The 14,823-nt window shown below is 37.2% G+C and overlaps 1 long non-coding RNA gene across 1 annotated transcript; it reads right to left on the bottom strand.

Moving 5' to 3' along the window:
* Positions 1-797: 797 nt before the first annotated feature.
* Positions 798-3,569, bottom strand: LOC144999893 (uncharacterized). Its single transcript, XR_013661034.1, has 3 exons — positions 3,097-3,569; positions 1,178-1,230; positions 798-1,046 (listed from the first exon to the last, which is right to left on the bottom strand). It is a non-coding gene; the product is annotated as an uncharacterized LOC144999893 (long non-coding RNA).
* Positions 3,570-14,823: the final 11,254 nt, after the last annotated feature.

Below are 14,823 nucleotides of genomic sequence, written 5' to 3'. Positions count from 1 at the left end.
TTTAGCATTTTGACCGACAACTATTTTGACATCAATAACATTGTGCTCAAAACTTTTACGTATCAATCAATATCTTTTTATACAATCTGGTTGATGGGTCGAGATTTCATAACATTATTATCGGGAATCCAACTTTCAGTCGTAGGCAAGGTTTTGAAAACCAGACTGGACATCAAACTGGCCATCTTACCATTTAGATGGTTCAATTGATCCAACCGGTCCTAAAGACCAAACTAAAAATACATATTTTTAATGTATATTGTTTTTATTTATAAACCGAACTAAACAAAATATTTGAAGTTAAATGTTAGATTTTTTTCAAACAAAAGTTTTGTGTTGCATCAAACAAAGATGTTGTGCCATGTATTTAATTTTTTAGTTAAATAACTTTACCTCGGTTATTGAAGATATATAAAAACTAATAAAACAAAAATAATATATTAGTCTTGTCATAAATTCAAAAATAAAATGAATTGTAATTGTATTTCATAATGATATAACTCGTATCTATTTAACAGATTGAATAGATATGTATAATAAAATCAATTTTGACATACTTTTAAAATTTATATAAAAGTTAGTATTAAGACAAACTAAAATGATTACATGATACAATTGCGTGACATTTTTTATATTAAAGAAAACAAACAAACTATATTAATATATTCATCCTTGTTTACAGGAAACAAATATTGGGATGGTTTACCTAGTTTAGTGATTTCATATTTTTGTATTACATAATCAACATATAGTTATCTTTCATAGAAATAACAATTTTTTCAAAAATAATTACATACCAAAAGGAGGGATAAAATTCCAAGATAAAAATGAAATCAAATTACAAATAGATGTCACATAAAATTCAAGGAATGTTGAAGACAAGAGAAGAAAATGGTGAATTGTACCTCAATAATACCAATGTTCTTTTATTAACCACAAAACTATAAAACAAATAAATCCAAGTCCACTACCCATACATATGTGTATTAGTGATCCACCAGCCTTATCCACACATAGTCAACCATTATCCTTCAGTTCTATATCACCTTTTGTGAAAAATTACAAAAACATAAGAAAGTTTGTTAATAATATTCAGTTCATACTAATAGCAATATACTTTATTCTTTTTACTAACATAGACAATTTATTTCTTTTTAACCAAGAATAGCAAACAAACCATGAAAATAACCATGCTTGTGTTGGTGAATGCATGTGATGCCACTGTTGCACCTATTCAAATAAACGAAAAGGTAATTGGAGCTTTTCATTTAAACTCAACATCATTTCATCTAATTCTACTAAACATTGTGACTTTCGATACCATTCACCAAAGCTGAATTCAAATTGACATATCACACATGTAAAAAACAATCATGTTAAAGCTACTTGAAGATTATAAAAAAAAGATTAAACTTAAAAAAGAAATATGATTAGAAATTGTTCTTACTTTTCTTCATTTTTCTTATTCTTTAAGAAAACCATGTATCCATATTTTGAAGTTGGCAATCGGGAAATGCGAGATGTGGATCTTGCTCTGTTTTCAACACTAATGGCTTCAGCCAAGTATAGTAATCCCTACAAATGATGGAATGGAATTGACCATTCCACTCATTCCATTATGCTAATTTTCATTCTTGGGATTGGTTTTTTTTTTTTCATTCCATCTTGGAATGGTAAGATAATTTATCACTTATATAATTTGTAATGACAAAAAATTACATTCGGTATGATTATACCTCATATTGAATGATATCAAGATTAATGGAATCTTACATTGAATTCAAGTTTACAGTATGTGTCTGGTGATTGAACATAGAGCTTGATGAGCAATATCAGAGTGCAGGAGTTAGTGGAGAACCTGGAGAATTAATAACATGTTGATTCTCCACACCACCTTCATTCACCCATTCTTTTCCCTCTAGACCTTACCAATCCCTATTCTTTTTAGGGTTACTTCCGTCATTTTACATTTGTCTTCTAGAATGAGTTTTGTTATTTTCATCTAAACTTTCATGTTTGGTCCACCTGTTATATGTGATTTTTTCTAGTGTTACTGGGTCTATTTTTGCTCTTTTAAACTAAATAAATTGATTAAATTTGAATACACATGTAATCACACACACACACACACAAAGTTAAAAAACCAATTCTATTACATAAAAAACCATAATGAAAAAGAGAAAAAGACAAAGAACATTAAACAAAGCTCCAAAAAATAAGAATCTTCAAGGGTAAGTGAGGCTGTGAAGGAGAAGTGAAGAAGGGACAATGTGGGGGCTAACTATGATTACTGATAATATGATGCTTACAGTTCAAAACAGCAAAATTAAATCAATACATCACGAATTTGTTCAACACTTCTATGGATATTCATAATTCTAGATAGAAAAAGAAATGGTTTTGTGAGTGTGTGTGTGCCAGGACATACAAAGAAAGAAATCAATATCCATCCAAAATGGTCCAACCAATACAAAAGTCCTAAACTTCACGGTAATAGAGGTACAATGGTGATGTGTGTTCATAGATACATGGTTTTCTTCTTACATGGCCATGGCTAGTAGAGGTGTGGTCGGTTAATACTTTAAAGTCTCTCATAAGTAGTAGTAACACACAGAGGTGAAGGGTATTAGTTTCTGAGTGATGGTGTTTATGTGGTGGTTTGGAGAGAGAGAGAGAGAGAGAGAGAGAGAGAGAGAGAGAGAGAGAGAGAGAGAGAAAGAGAATTGTAGGAGAGTATAAGGATGGTGCAAAGCGTTGATTTAGTGTGGTGCACCGGTGGTTCGATGATGCAAATATATGCAGAAGAGGGCAGATGATGGTGTTGGACATGTCGGAATTGGCTGTAGGGGAAGATGTTATATATATAGAGAGAACCACATATTAAAAGAAATTATAGAAAGAACCAAACCTAATCAAGACACTCAAGCAACAGTAGGTCTTCAAACCCCGAAAATGCAAAATAGGTAACCATTGAACATACCTTGCGAAAAGGAATAACATTCAAATAATAATGATGGTATTTGAAAATCATTTTATAAACAAAGGTACCTACAAAAAAAAATCAGCAAAGGTTTAAGAGTATTAATAGAAAATTACCCAATAGTATTCATCGAAATAGATGGAAGACACATTGAAATCCTGGAATCAGGAGATTATGCCAGGGATTTGTTCTTGACGATGCGATGCTGGTGTTGGTTTGGTTTCCTGAAAGCTCCACTAAAACCCTTGAGTAGCATTAGTCTATCTTCATCACCGCCTCCGTGACAGATCTAAAAAATCTTGCCCTAATTTTTCCTTTTTTTTTTCAAACAACGGAGGTTTCTGATCTACGTGCGCCTCCAGAGTTTCTTTCCACTATACGCGGGCATTCACCAAAGTAGAGGGTCTCGAAGCATCGGATGAAGTTGGAAAGGTGAAAGTCTTCACTGCATATTTGGTGGTGTCGATGTGAATAGGTTAGATGGCAGCTGTTTAGGAGATTAGGTAAGGTAATCCGTGTAGTATAATAGTATAATGCTTAATATTATTGTACATGAGGTAATATTTGTTGTACCTCTTAATTTCAAGAAATGGGCAACATGCGCTTAATAATATAGCGCTTAATAATATAGTAAAGATATTTGATATTTTATTGATGGGTAACATATATATGATCATGCCTAAGCCTTTATGGACAAAAAGGAGAAAAACAAATGAAGTAAAAAAAGTGTCCTACGACCGATCCCTAAGTTCCACTATTTAGGTATCCAATTTGTGAATTCCCCCAAATTTGGTTAATTTGTGTAACTTGCCATTTTGTTTTAATGACAAAGTTATCAAATTTTCTATATTTTTTTAGTTATTTAAATTCAAAATTTTATTGTTAAATTTAATTCTTGAAATTTGTTTGCATGTGTCAAATTTAAATGGATATGGATGAGTGAGGGACAAAACTTATACCGAACTTAGAATCTCACGTGCAGAAATTGGTGAAAAGATAGGACTGTTTTTCTGTACTAACATCAGCGTCAGTTTTTGTCATTAGCATCTGTACCGATTTTCGGTACTAGTATCGGTACCGACTATCGAATCTTTTTCATGATTTTAGTGTACCGAGTACTGTTTTATATTCATATAAATGGTGTCGGTTCAATACTGATTTTGATTCAAATCAGGATTTTCGAGAATCCTCCTTACGTCTAATATAAGACAATTTATAAGCCCTTAAAGATATCTAGAAATTGAATAAAATATATGATATCTAATTTTCTAATCCTTGAATTTGTATATGTACTCGATCCAAGTATAGACTTATTATGAGTCATATGTTAAAATGACAATTAAGTTAAAACGCTTTAATTATTGAAAACATGACTACTAAACATAATGGAGGATTTATGCGAGAACAATAATAGAGTCAGAAAATGTATTAAAAAAGAACGAAATTTACAAATGTTTGTAATCTTCTGTCATTTTGTCGTTATAAAAAGACTTTAGGAGTTCTAAGTTAATACGAAAATTTATTATTGAAAACATGACTACTAGATTTCGTGGCTCTCATCCGGTTGTTTTATCTTTCGTTTAAAGTGTTGTCGTTTTCTAGCTTTTTTTTGTTTGTTTGTTTCCAACTATCTTAAACAGATATGTGAATATCTTTATTATGGGTTTCCCAAATTAAATGATATGCTATTTATTTTATTTTGGTTTTTGTCGCAAAATCTCGATCCAACTCCTTTAAGGCATCTTTGATAAGAAGTTTTTAAGAATTTTTAGTTTTTAGCTTTTAATTTAGAGCTAACATAATCTTAATAGGAGATCTTAGCACTTAGTTTGAAAAAAAAAAATCAAATTTAAGAATTAATTCAAATAGTTTTTGAGAGTTTTTAAATTTGGTTTTTTATTGTAGTTTTGTCATGAAAAAATATTTTGAAATGCATGTCAACTTGTTAGCTGAAAATGGTTTAAAAGTTTTGCATAAATGTATATTTTACCTATTTAAAAGTCACCGATTATTTTTTGCTGAATTTTATTGTTCAAAAAAAGCTATAACTTTTGGTTACTAGATATTATGGTTGTAAACAAACCGAACGTTCTGTAGGAAATTCGCATGAACACAAAATACTCATTCGTTTAACTAAACAAATTGATATGAACAATAATCTCATTCGTTTAATTATGTGCGTGAGCATTCGTTTAAGTTCGTTCATTTTAAATTCTTTTTTTATGTTCAGTTCCACTGTGTTTGATTACTTTATATGTTCATTTATTTTCATAAATTTCCAATTATGCTTATATATTCATGAAGGAACATGAATGCAATTTTTTAGACAAACGAACATAAACAAGAAAACCCGTTCGAGTATTTGTTTTTGTTGGTTAATTTGTTCGACTACAAACACACATGAACAAGTCATTGTTCATATTCGTTCGATTCGTATACAATCCTACTCGATATCAAATACCAACTATCAGCTTCCAATTTGTAGATATCAAAAACCAATTACTAGCTTCCAGTAAATTTCAAAAATATCGAACCCATAATTTCAAAATATTAGTTCTTTTATGGTATTGATTTCTGTCTATAAACATTTTTTTTATCATTAAACTTACATGTCACCATGTCTTGGTATATATATTTTTTTTCTACCTTTTTAACCAACAAAATTTTGTGGTGCGAATTAAGATGAAATCCAATCAAATCTTGTTAATTTGGGCGGTATAAGGTTACCTAAAATAATACTGGGTCAAAGTCCACTTAATAAGAGCCATCCAATCATGGGTCCTCAATGGTGTTTTAGAAAAGGATGGGTTGATGATGACATACTTTTAATCTTAGATTGCCATTAAAACTTTAAAAGTATATGAACATCTAGGTAGTGTTTGTTTTTTGTCTGCAGATCTGCGAGACGTCTTCTGTCTGCGCCGTGCAGACCACGCGCAGACATTAGTCTTCGCAGACTGTTTGTTTTTTTGAAGACTGCAGACCTAAAAATATCTGTGCGCCCTCTTCTTGGCGCAGATGTGGACCAGAGTCTTCTAACATCTTCAGACATCTTCTAGCTTAAAAAAACATATATATCTTTATTTTTTTTAAGTTTTTTTTTTAATTTATATTTTTTCCAACTTTATTAATGATAAACAATATGAAAAAAAAAATTACAAAACTTAAAAAAAAACATTTGACGATACAAACATGATATTTTTAACAAATTTATAAATAAAAATTTATTATAATAATAGTCGTTGAAGTTGTTTATATAAATATGAAAAAAAAAATCATAATATATTCTTATATTTTTTTGCCAAAATTTTGTAAAACTTTATTTAATAGAGTATCATCAATTTCTCGAAAAAATATTTATCGTACGTTTTTAATAGATTTATTTGAAAAAATCGAAGTTTATTTCCATCTATTTATGTATCAAATTCTTTGATCACTAATTATAATGTTTAGTTATAACTTTGCAATCAAAGTTGTTGGTTTTTATCAAATATGTATATGAATTAATACCATTTTTATTTTTATTTTTTTATATAATAATACATAAAAGTTGATCTAGATTCGTTATATATTTATAATAAAGTCGTAAAAATATATAAAAAATTCGCTTTGAAGTTTTAAAAAATCAGTTTATTTAGATTTCAGTTTATTTTAATAGCTCGCAGATGTTAAAAAAACAAACAATCTTCTTTTTTCAGACTGCAGACGTTTGGTCCACCTCTTCTACTGCAGAGGTCTACAGATGTGGTCCACAGACTGCAGACATTTTGCCTCAGAAAAAACAAACAGCACCCTAGTGTTGTCTATTTGTTTTTCTATATAGAAAAAAAGTCGATATGTTAAATGGAAGTCGCTATAGAAGTAAAAATATGAGAGTCGTTTATCTATGAGGTTCATATACCGATTCTTCCCGTTTAAAGGTCTGTTTTTTTTCTCGGTTTTTAATCCAATTAAAAAGAAAACATATCCACCTCTTTGGATAAATTGGAGGCTCTTGAGTATTTTCCAAGTATTCAGAATCTGGTTTCTGACTTTCCACAAAGCCTAAATGTAAAACATCCGATACGGACAGCTTTGAAAATCTGATTCTTCCCTTTCCTTAGACCATCCGTTATACCTACTACATACCACGTAGGTGGTGGATGCCACTTCAGCATCATATTCTTATACCACTAACATGAGATACCTACCACTAAACATAACACTCCACCTCATTTTTTTTAATTAAATTTAATTCAAAAATACATAAAAATTTATATAATTGTTTTTTTAAATACTAATTTTCATTAATTTAAAATACTAAATTACATTAATTAAAAACTACAATAAGTAAAACGAAAAAAATAACTTTAAAACTAAAAATTACATTAACTAAAATAAAAAACAATAAAAAGTAACATTAAGAATTAAAAAGCTAAAAATACCAAACTTCTAATTTGTGTTTCTATAATCAAGGTTATTCCATTTTGGAGAATTCTTCAACTTTTGTCAAGCTTTGACATGTCTAAAACGTTGTTGATTTGTGTTTTCATATTACTCCATGGCCACATTAACCAGATCGATATCAGCTTCATGTATGTTGTTTACAACAAAATTGTAAATTCCATTGAACTCAGAACATTTGGGTCTCATATCGCGCCACTTCAAACATATTTCATCAACATTTTGAATTGCACAACCCATTAAACCATGATAAACACTTTCAACATTTATCCAAAAAGAACCGGAAGTTTTACCAGCATCGTCTTCCGAAACTGTCACCCATGTGCTAATTTCTCTTTTTCCTCTTCTGACAATTTCTTATTTTTGGGAGACATAGTTTTTGAAGGATCAAACAACAAAAATGTATCTAAAGGGGAGAAGAATTGTACAAAAATAAAAAGATGAGTGGTAGTATTTGTAGGTGAATGCTGAAGAAATAGAAAAGAAACCGTTAGGGATCTGAACATATCTGAGTTAGGAGCTTCATATAGAGGTATAAAGCTTCAAGCTTTCTCACTCTTTTGTTTAGTGCATTATAGTAAAGTATTTTAGGGTTTTGTCCCAAAAGTTGGAGACTTTATGAGATATTGAGCTCTAGAGACTATGATCAACCCCTTTGAGTATATTTAGTGGTGAAGTGTCATAAAAATCCAGTCTTGGACATTAGAATCAAGCCATGCATGAGATATGAGCTTTTTGTGATAAGAGAGGGTGTTTTGTGTGTTTGTGACCATATCAGCCATGCAAAGGCTTAAAGTCACTGACTTTATGGAGTAAGAGCTATTAGGGGTCTGGATATGTGATATGAGCCAAGGTGTTAACTGATTAAGACCGATCGAGTAGAGAGAGTGAAATTGGGACATACAATGGGTGTAATCCCAGTACGCGCATCGTAGGGGTTGAGCATCCTTGATACCTGCATGGTGGTAGAGTATTCCCAGCGTAGAGAGCTGGTACGCGCAACGTACGCGCTTCCATTGACTTTTGGTTGACTTTTAGGGTTTGGTTAATTTGTGGACTATTAAGGCCATGGATGGGTAAAATGGTCTTTTACCCTTCTATGAGTTTGTAAAAGGGTTGGTCTAGCTTCATTAAGAGTTGTTATTAATTAGGGATAATTATCGTATTGTGTTAGGTAGAGGCTAGACTGGTGTTTCAAGTTCGAGATTATCTGAGTTCTTACGAGGTGAGTGTTCTCACTATACTTTACCATGAGTGGTATCTATGTGTGACCGGAGGGTCTTATATGTTATCTTGAGTTATGTGATATTTATGCATTTTGTATGTGTGATATATATGCTATATTGTGTTCTTATTGCGATCGGACCGGAGGGTCCAACCCGAGTTGTGGGACCGGAGGCTTTCCACCGATACAGGACTGGAGGGTCCACCCGAGTTGTGGAACCGGAGGGTCCCACTGAGACACATTGACCGGAGGTTCTTACTGAGTTATAGCCTCGAGTAGCTAATGAGTTATGTGTGGAATTTTGGGGAACTCACTAAGCTTCGTGCTTACCGTGTTATGTGTTATGTTTTTTAGGTATTTTTGAGGACCGTGGGAAGGCACCTGATTGATTGCACACACACCTGAGCTGGAGATATATTTTTGGAGGATCCTGGATTTGTGATAAACAATTTTTGAAATATACGTTGATAATTAATACTTGAGATTTTTGAGAAAATGTGACATGTGTTTTATTGTGTTTGACAATGAAAATTTGGTTTGAAAATTTGCGGTGTTACAAGTTGGTATCAGAGCCTTGGTTTGAGGAATTCAGATGCACCTCCGGGTGTGTTTGGACTCAAACTGAGGATTTAAGAAAAATTTTCAAAAGTGATAAAATGAGAAAAGAGATTACGAGAAAACGAGTTGGAGCCGTGTGTATAATCAGCCAGAGCTCGAGTGGTAATTTCCAAAAATACCTTTACTTATATGTTATGAGATATTTTTGAAATATTTTATTAGAAATGCATGCTAGAGAGTAGGCTAGGTATTTCATATTCTAGGGCTAGAGTTTCCTGATTTGTGATGCCTTAGCCTAGGAGATGCTTTTGATCAGTGTTATTTGTTAATTACTCTGAGTACGTGGTGAATTCTGAGTAGAGAGATAATCTATGAAGAGATACCTAAATGAGCATATGAGTATTCTACTAAGAGAGTAGTCTGATATTCTAAGAGATAGAGTACTTGTGAATTAGAATCCTAGGAGGAGGACTTGGGATGAATACAGGTTGGTATGGAAGGTAGTATTGGACCCGTACTACTAGAAACACCATATCTGTAGGCAGTCCAAGTAAGAATCCTTAGGATGCTAAGGAGAAAGTAGGTGTGAGTGATTGAGTGTAAGTATACCCGACCGAGTCTCTGATGATTTTGTGTTGTGTTTCAAAGACATAATGGTGGGTACATGCCACAATCCAGAGAGCTGTGGAGTTAGCGATGATTGGATCTGCAGGAGGATTCACGACGAGATGGCCGCAACCATACGAGAGGCTATTCTGGAGATGTTTGAGTCTATTAAGACCACTTTGATTGAGATGTTTGACGACTAATATGCTGCAGTTACTGAGACGGCTGCTGTTGCAGCCACCGCATCAGTCGATGCTGCCAGACCATAGGGAGGTGGCTCATTGATGTACTAGCAGTTCAGCAACACAAAGCCACCAGAGTTTGATGGGACTCAGGATCTCATTGCTATGATGATATAGATCTCTGATATCGAGGGATGTTTCTACACTTGTTCATTCCTAGAGCATTTGAGAGTACGGTTCGCGTTGAACCAGCTTCGCTTGGGAGCGAAGGACTGGTGGAAGTTTGTGACAACTAGTTTTACTCCTGGAGGGCACACAATGCAGTGACATGGGAGAGGTTTACATTGATGTTTCGAGATAAGTATGTTCCCCCGGTGGAGAGGGAACGATTGGCCCAGGAGTTTGTCTCTTAAGCAGAAGACAGCGTCAGTGACATAGATTACAAGGATGTTTCACGAGAGGGCGTTGTTCTGCTCTGAGCACGTGTCTTTTGAGCAGACACGTATGAGCTGGTATTTCAGCATTTTGAGGAGGGATTTCCAAGAGTTCCTGGAGAACTCATCTTATCGGACATTTTCTGAGCTTCAGGAAAATGCCCGGAAGAGGGAGATTGAGCTGGAGACTCAGGCCAGGGAGGAGGTAGAGTCTCAGGGGAGGGATTGGCGGCTGAAATAGTCGCAGCTGGCAGCCAAGTGGACCAAGCCCGATGATTCGAGATCAGGGAGCCAAAAAGGCTGCACTTGTAGGAAGCTCGACAAGAGTCATGAGGGATCATGTTGAGCGGGGACTTGCTACAAATGTGGAAAAGAGGGGTATATGGCGAGGGATTTCCCCAAGGGGTTTGCAGTCTGCTTTCACTACAACCAGACCGGCTATCGGAAGGCCGAGTGCCCCTAGCTGCTTCATGGGATAAGAAAAGGGATCTGCACCTGCTGCTATATGAGCTAACGAGAGTCGACCAGCGAAGATCGAGACATCGAAGGTTCATGGGAGAGCCTTTCAGCTGACAGCAGAGGAGGTCCGCGCAGCACCAGAAGTCGTGGTCGGCATATGTTCTTTTACTTATTCTATTTTGAGTTATATTGTGCAGTGTTTAGGTACTTTTCTTGTGAGTTATGTACCTGCTTTGGTGTTATTTTACTCGGGTGTGATTCGATCCTTCGTGTCATTAGCATTTAGTTGCCACATAAATATTCAACGAGAGGCGTTGAGTCGACCTTTGAGAGTATCTATAGCCGATAAGCATGCGGTGTTTGCTACTGATGTGATCCGACGAGAGGCGTTGAGTCGACCTTTGAGAGTATCTATAGCCGATGAGCATGCGGTGTTTGCTACTAATGTGATCCGGGGATGTCTGCTTGAGACTTTTGGTGTTTAGTTTCCAATAGATGTAGTGTCGATCGCGATGGGTGATGTCTATGTCATTGTGGGCATGGACTGTTTGAGTCGGTTTGGAGCTATGATCGAATGCGAGCATTAGATGGTGACCTATACGAGACCCTAGTAGGGGACTGCTTACAGTGTATGGCGAGGGTACCAGATCTGGATCAACTTTCTGCTCGGCTGCCAGAGCGAGACAGAGTCTTCAGCAGGGTTGCAGGGGCTTTTTAGTGTATGTGATGGATACGCGGGTTGCTACCAAGAGACTAAGTTCTATCGCTGAGGTTCTAATAGAGAGTGAGTTTCCAGATGTTTTTCCCAAGGAGTTATTGGGTGTGCCGCCCGAGAGGCAAGTGGAGTTCCGGATTTATTTGGTTCCGAGAGCGGTGCCTATCGCCAAGGCACCTTATCGCCTTGCACCACCAAAGATGTAAGAGTTATCCTCACAACTTCAGGAGCTGTTGGGGAAGGGATTTATCAGACCGAGTAGCTCGCTGTGGGGAGCGCTGATCCTTTTATCAAGAAAAATGATGGTTTACACCGGATGTGCATTGATTACCGGAAGTTAAACAAGCTGATAGTTAAGAACCGTTATCCACTTCAGAGGATCGACGATTTTTTTGATCAGTTTCAAGGGGGTGTCTTGGTTTTCCAAGATTGATTTGAGGTCTGGATATCATCAGATGAGAGTCTGCGAGGAGGATATCCATAAGACAACCTTTAGGACTCGTTATGGGTACTATGAGTTTGTGGTGATGCCTTTCGGGCTCACCAACGCACCGGAAACGTTCATGGACCACATGAACCAGGTGTGCAGGCCTATGTTGGATCGATCGTTGATCGTATTCATTGATGATATTTTGGTGTATTCGAGGTCCAAAGAGCAGCACGAGGAGCATTTGAGAGCGATTCTTGGATTTTTGAGGTCGGAGAGGCTTTACGCCAAATTATCCAAGTGTGATTTCTGGTTACAAGAGGTCTAGTTTCTAGGGCACCTCGTTAACCAGAATGGGATATTGTCGACCTGGCTAAGATTGAGGTGGTGATGAGATGGGAGGTTCCGAGATCCCCCATCGAGATTAGGAGTTTTTTAGGTTTGGCCGGCTACTATCGAAGATTTATCAAAGATTTCTCCAAAATTGTCTCCCCTCTCACTAGGTTGACCCGAAAGGGTGTTACTTTTATTTGGGATCCCGAGCAGCAGGCCTCATTTGATACTCTTCGGTAGAGGTTGTGCGAAGCCCCGGTGTTAGCCCTCCCTGAGGGAGTGGAGAACTTTGTGGTTTACTTCGATGCATCTATATCAGGGATGGGTAAGGTGCTGATGCAGAGGGGGCACGTGATAGCGTACGTGTCGAGGCAGTTGAAGCCTTATGGGATGAGATATCCCACCCACGTTCTAGAGTTGGGGGCGGTGGTGTTCGCTTTAAGATCTGGCGTCAGTATTTTTATGGGGTTTGGTGTACCATATACACGGACCAAAAGAGCATGAAGTATCTCATGGATCAGCTCAACCTGAATATGAGACAGAGGAGGTGGTTGGATGTGGTGAAAGACTATGACTGTGAGATCCTGTATCATCTGGGCGAGGTTAATGTGGTAGCCGACGCCCTGAGCCGTAGAGCAGCAAGTGCTCCGATCTGAGATATGTGTGTGAGGATGACGGTGATGACTCTAGTCTTAGATACCATTCGAAAGGCACAACTGGAGGCGGTGAAGCCGGAGAACCGCAAGAAGGAGTAGGTGATTGGGCGGGTGGCTGAGTTTGTGACGGATAGTCGAGGGCTTATGACTTTCCGAGGGCGGGTTTGGGAACCCTATACGAGCAGAGCTTGGCTTATACTGATGGAGTTGGTGCATAGATTGAGATTATCGATCCATCCAGGGGCCACTAAGATGTATTTGGACTTGAAAAGAGATTATTGGCGGCCCTATATCAATAGGGATGTGGCCTGGGTAGTTGAGAGGTGTTTGAACTGCCATTGGGTTAAGGCGGAGCACCAGCATCCACATGGTCCATTACAGGCTCTGGAGATTCCCCGGTGGAAGTGGGAACAGATCTCTATGGACTTTACCACCAAGTTACCAAGGACTGCGCGTGGAGTTGACGTGATTTGCGTGATTGTGGATTGGTTGACAAATAGTGCTCACTTCCTCGCTATTAGTGAGAGCTCTTCTGCTGAGAGACTGAATGAGATTTATGTGAGAGACGTGGTAGCACAGCATGGAATGCTGACCTTGATAGTGTCAGATTGAGATGTGCGTTTTACTTCCAGGTTTTGGAAGAAATCTTATGAGGAGTTGGGCACGTATTTGCATTTCAGTACCGCATACAACCTGTAGACGGATGGACATAGTGAGAGGACAATTCAGACGCTTGAGGACATGCTTCGAGCATGTGTTATGGAATTCGGAGGAATTTGGGACACTTATTTACCCCTGGTTGAGTTTTCATAAAACAACAACCATCATTCAAGTATCGGTATGCCTCCCTTTGAGCATCTATATGGGAGGAGGTGTCGGACTCCCATCTGTTGGGGAGAAGTAGGGAAGAAAGTGATGGGTGGAAGTGAGACAGTGATGAAGATAACTGAGAAGATTCAGCAGGTCAGACAGAGGTTACTGATAGCCCAGAGTCGCTAGAAGAGTTATGCAGACAGGAGATGATCCGAGCTAGAGTTCCAGGTCAGAGATTTCATCCTCATGAAGGTTTCCCCATGGAAAGGGGTGATTCGATTCAGGAAATGGGGCAAGTTGGGGCCCCGATACATCGGTCCTTTCAGAGTGACCGTTAGAGTGGGTAGGGTAGCGTACCGGTTGGAGCTACCTGCGGAGTTTATTCAGATTCATAAGACCTTCCATATGTCCCAGTTGAGGAAGTGTGTAGCCGATGAGACTGTAGTGGTACCACTAGAGGACATTCAGGTGGATGCGAGCCTGAATTACATTGAGAGGCTGATTGCAATTTTGGATCGAAAGGTGAAGGTTTTGAGGAACAAAGAGGTGCCCGTGGTTTAGGTCCAGTGGCAACATCGGAAAGGGTCCGAGTGGACTTGGGAGCCAGAGTCTGACATGTAAGAGCGGTATCCAGAGTTATTTCTAGGGCATGACTTCGAGTGCAAAGTTTAATTCTAGTGGCGGAGAATTTTAACATCCCAAGTTCAGGTATACCTTGTAACCCTTAAACTTTTGAGTACTTGTCCATTTGTAGCCCTTATTGAGAAAAAGGTGGTGAATAAGTACATGGGGCGTACGCGAGTGTACACTCGACGTACTCATGTTCATGCTTTTGACACAGAAGCCACCTAGTATGTTGGGTGTACCAGAGGGTACGTTGGGCATACTAGGCCCAAAGTAAAAACCCCAATTTAAGGTGAGTCCCCTATATAAAGGATATGACAACCTCATTCCTAGCCACCATTCTCAGACAATAAACTCTCTTACAACCT

This window comes from Lactuca saligna, chromosome 6 (genome assembly GCF_052625555.1).
Source record: "Lactuca saligna cultivar CGN05327 chromosome 6, ASM5262555v1, whole genome shotgun sequence".
In the NCBI taxonomy this organism is placed as follows: Eukaryota; Viridiplantae; Streptophyta; class Magnoliopsida; order Asterales; family Asteraceae; genus Lactuca; species Lactuca saligna.
The sequence above is the reverse complement of the archived record's forward strand: the minus strand, read 5'-3'. Positions and strand labels throughout refer to the sequence as shown.